Below are 4,886 nucleotides of genomic sequence, written 5' to 3'. Positions count from 1 at the left end.
GTAGAGCAAAGAGATAGAAGCCACATCCTGATGGCAGTTTTGGAAACCTGAACCCCAACTATATGTTAAGCCAGTTTCATGAGTCAATACCTTGCTTGCTTAGGTCATTTTGGGTCAAGTATTCTGTCAAGCATAATCCCCGAAGTCCCAACTGATACAGCCGTCAGCTCTGGATTTCCACCCAGCCAACCCCATTGCTCACCATGACCTTGCAGTTTTAGTTTCCTGATTGGCCTGGTTAGCAAGGCATGCTCAGGAAGGACTGCTTTAATGTGGTATGTAGGACTATCCTTCTCCGAGCTAAAGGTGGGGCAGAGGGAGAGGAAATAATTAACTTCTTACATTTATAGTCATTAGAGTCCTTGATCTGACAGTGAGCCTAATCATATATTTTTCCTGTCTTCATTAGGGTCATGAACGTCAAAATATAGGGAGTAATATCAAAAATCAGTTCCAAGTTCATAAATAATGCTTGTGATGCTCTTTTGTACACAGATCTAATGGAAATTTAGCAAATGAACAGGTCTGCTTTGTCATTATTCTCTCGTGGGTATGCCAACAACCTTGACAATTTTTTCAGTATGCCAACTTTAATTTTAAAATTGAAGACAACAGAGTAGCCCGAAAGCTCAGGTTTAAGTCATAAATGAAAATGTATCTGGTAAGAAGTGCATTACATCCTATTTCTTTATTATGAGGATATTTAGCCCAATTCTGACTTAGGGGCGCCTGCATGGCTCAGTCGGTTAAGCTCCATCCTAAGCTGTGGGGTCTACATGTGTGACGTTGGCAGATAATGACTGTAAGCCTGTTTCTTCACATACAAAGGACTGATCTTATATCTCTACAGGTAATAATATGACCGCATAGCTTTAATGGGGTAACTAAATAAGGTGGTATATGGAAGCATATAATTAATACTCAGTGCGATTTACCACCTGTCACTTAAGATCACAAATAATTGCCCTTCACAATAAAAACAACCACAACTCATGAACGTCCACCTCCTACCCGTTGTCAACACTGCCATAAATCTTCCATAGTTAGGAAATCGAATCTACATTTTTTTCATGATTTGAAATGTTACCACCCTCTCAATGCTACTGAAACATCTTGTTCTGCTACTCACAGGCTATGTGACTTGGGACGATCATATGAGCAACGTGGGTTTTGCTTCTGTATTTGCAAAATGCCCAGATTGGGCTGTCGTGGAAGAATATTAGGGTCCCCCTCCACCACTCTTCTCCATGCATCTTAGAATTCAGTTCTGCGGCCACGTGATGCATGTGAATCATTATGTGATAATTGCATCCTGATTTCAAACGAGCCCATACTCTCCTCCAGAAGAGGATTGAAGATGAATTTTGTGACGCAGGAGTAGTCAAAGGAGAGTGTGCCACGGGGCTTAAAAGGTCCTTATCCATTGGGTTTACAGTCTACTGCTCCACAAAGCTCCAAACCCAAGTTGCCTAGTTATTGGAAACGCTAATGATTGGTATACTTCTATTTTTCTGAAACTGCACAACAGAAGTGCCTAATTAGCCATTCCTTTGGTATTTACTTTGAAACCAAGTGTGCACTTCTTGGCCTCTTCACATATAATTGATGCCAACTCCCACGCAGTTCCGCAGAATTTTCGTACAGTTCTCATGTGCTCTGCTCCGTCTTTTTTTCTCAGCCTCCCCTCTAGTACTTCACAAATTAAGGGACACGTTTCAGAAATTACGATACCACTAGAAGGTCTCTACACGTTTGTCTAAAAGACATCCAGGGAGAACGGCAAAAGATGGCTTCGCACAGAAGTGGGGAGAAGGGCATCAATCAAATTTCTAATGCGCATGGCAACAGAAGAAAGTGGTGCTTGTGAAGAGCCCAGATTCTCTCTGACAGATGGCATGCAGTGTATGCTGTTAGCTGGGCAGTGCTCAAGGGCTTGTTCCGTTGCAAATATAGAAACAATAAAACTGCTTATTGATTTTAAAGAGATCTGTAATTAAGTATGCCATTCTCAAAGATAAAGGTATACCAAGGCAGAACAGCCAGGATGTGTGGGGTCTTAAAAGGGAAGACTCTTTAATTGATTCAAATGTCATTCCCAGGATGGCAAAACTTCAAGAACTCCAGCTTGCACGCATGTGCATCTGCGTTTGTGTCTGGGCGCGAGTGTGTGTGCACAAGTCATCGGAAGTTTTAAGCGGTGCACGGCCATTTGAAATTTTCTTGAGGTTGGGAAAGCAAACGTTGCAACCCTTACGTTAGGTTGCCTTGGGCAAGCAAAAAAAAAAAAAAAAATCTGTCAAGATGCAGGTCTTACTGTTAAGGCTGGAGTTGAGAAATGCCCTCCAAATGCCTTCAAGTCAACATTAGCTGTGACAGAAGCAAGACTATTACTTAACAGTAGCAGCAAATGTCAAAAACAAACTGTGCCTGGCGTTTTGACAAGACACGATTGAAAGAGAACCACTTTTTCAACACTTGTGTAACCGTGGGGGAGAACCCGACAATTAATATCTTGAGGTCTGGTAATGGGATTTCCAGGCTGCTTGGTGCCTTCCTTCTGATACACATCAAAGGAGTAGCAAATGGCGGACAGGGGCGAAAAGAATCTGAAACGATGAGGCCTGGAGGAAAGGACTGATACATCAGAAATCAGGTACCCTATGGCTAATTAAAATGTAACTCCTTCTTCGGGCACCTGCAGCCTCACAGTGGTGACACTGTAAAGTATGAGGACAGAGCCATCATCCCTAGGCAAAAATTAGATGCCGACGAAACTGATCTCTTATTTCCCACATCCTTCCTTCCCTCTGGTGTCTTCACGCCATCCTGCGGCACCTCGTCTGAGCTTTCCTCCCTGGAAGACACTCCCAGCCTAACCTGGCCAAACCTCCAGCCCAACAATCCACTACTCAGTATAATAACTAGCCATTCTTCTGCCCTACTTTTCTGCCTGGTCCCTATAAGTAACCTGCTGGCTGAAGCTGTGGGCGGTGGGCGGTGGATGGGCACAGTGGATGTGTGCATTATGCATCCTTTCATTTTGACAGAAGCATTAGAAGAGCATTTTAATACAAAGGAGGTGCTAGTGTGTTGGCTCAGGACCCATAATCTGAAGTGGGAAACAAGAGGGTAAAGGAAAAGTACAAATATGTAACTGAATGCCTGTTTACAGATTATTGTATTTGATGCCACCAGGCCCCAAAGGAAAATGGTAGTGTATTTCCATTTCACAGATGAAAAGACTGAAGTTTAAAAAGCTTGGGGGACTCGCCCAGGGTCCCGGTCCATGAGGAATTCATGCAGCGTTCAAGCCTGGGCTTGTCGGATTCCCAAGGCTGGTTTGTTCCCTGATCCACCCAGCCAAACCTCAGGATCACATCTCGATCAGCCTCAGAACGTTCTTTCTCAAAAAAAAAAAAAAAAAAAAAAAGTCTGATAAGTATGCTGATTGATAAATAACAGGGAAGCTATGAACTGTGGTAGATGGTGTAGTCTCGGTGTGTAAGCCTCAGAATATAAACCTACAGACAGCTATGGACCCTTCCCAAGAAGCTATGCCCTGTTTGCAGGCTTTACGGGAGTCATTTAAACCCCCAAAGAGAGGTCAGTCCCCAAGTTTGATGTCCTATCTGCCACCATTTCCTCTACCTGTCATCAGCACTACTTCCAGACTGGACTTTGGATTCTCCAGAATAAAGTCACTGTCTGTCCATGTTGTTTTCCTGTCCATCCATGCCATAGAGAAATGTCCTCCCCTCCTTGAGCTGAGTTTGACCCTTCCTTCACATCTCATCCCTACATGTGTCCCCACCCTTCAAAGGCCTTTCCTAACCAGTGGGCTAATATCATGTCCTTATTCTTACGGAAGGCATCATCTGTACCATCTATTTGCACGGATCTCCCAAGGCCAGCACTTCTGCATCACAGGGCACATCAAAAATGATACCACCCAGCATAATAATTCACACAGACGTCTCCTGGACTGAACTTTTTAAAAGGTCAGAAGTCAAAACCTGTTTAAAAAAATTTATCTCCTTTCTATTCTGTCAGATTTCCACGTGGGACCATGCCTGCCGAGGCTGCAGTGGAACATCTATTAACAAGAGAAGCTCAAGGCTAAGCATTCGTGGAGGGCTGAAGCCGTGGGGCTCTCTGAGAATGCTTACGCTGGCTTTCTAAAATCACCCAGGTCCCGGGGTGGGGCAGCATATTAAACACAAGGTATGTCTGTAAAGTGGAGGGTGCATCCAAGTTGGCAATGCTCATGGTGCCAAGTCACTCACTCTTAAGGGATGGCCTCAGAAATATGTTGGAAATACACATGGAAACCCCCAGCAGGGACTGTCAGGGACAGCGCGGTGTGGTGAGAAGAACCCTTGGTCACTACAGCCAGGTCGGACAAGAGTTTGGGACCCTGTTCTGCCTTTCAGAAAAAAACATGGCCAATGGGGACACTAGGGCGGCTCGGTTGGTTAAGTGTCTGACTCCTGATTTCGGCGCAGGTCATGATCTCACTGGTTTGTGAGTTCGAGCCCTGCGTCGGTCTCTGTGCTGTCAGCACAGAGCCTGCTTGGGATTTTCTGTCTCCCTCTCTCTCTGACCCTCCCCTGTTCTCTTTCTTTCTCAAAATTGAATCAACTTAAAAAAAAAAAAAAGAAAGAGAAACATGGACACTGGCAGTTGTAAAACAGCCCATATCTGGAAGGGTGTGGTGGGGTGTTCATAAGAGGCACAAAGCAAAAGCCAGACTCCTTTCCTTCCCCTCATTTATTCTCTTAGACGGAAGGAAAAGGCAAAAGGGAGCCCCTTCCTTCTTTCCCACTATTCTAGAACTTGGATACTAAGTTTATATGTTATGTTTTTAAAGACTATAATTTTAATTTGAC

The sequence above is a fragment of the Hyaena hyaena genome, unplaced genomic scaffold (genome assembly GCF_003009895.1).
Source record: "Hyaena hyaena isolate Hyena2069 unplaced genomic scaffold, ASM300989v1 scaffold_448, whole genome shotgun sequence".
Classification (NCBI taxonomy): Eukaryota; Metazoa; Chordata; class Mammalia; order Carnivora; family Hyaenidae; genus Hyaena; species Hyaena hyaena.
The sequence above is the reverse complement of the archived record's forward strand: the minus strand, read 5'-3'. Positions refer to the sequence as shown.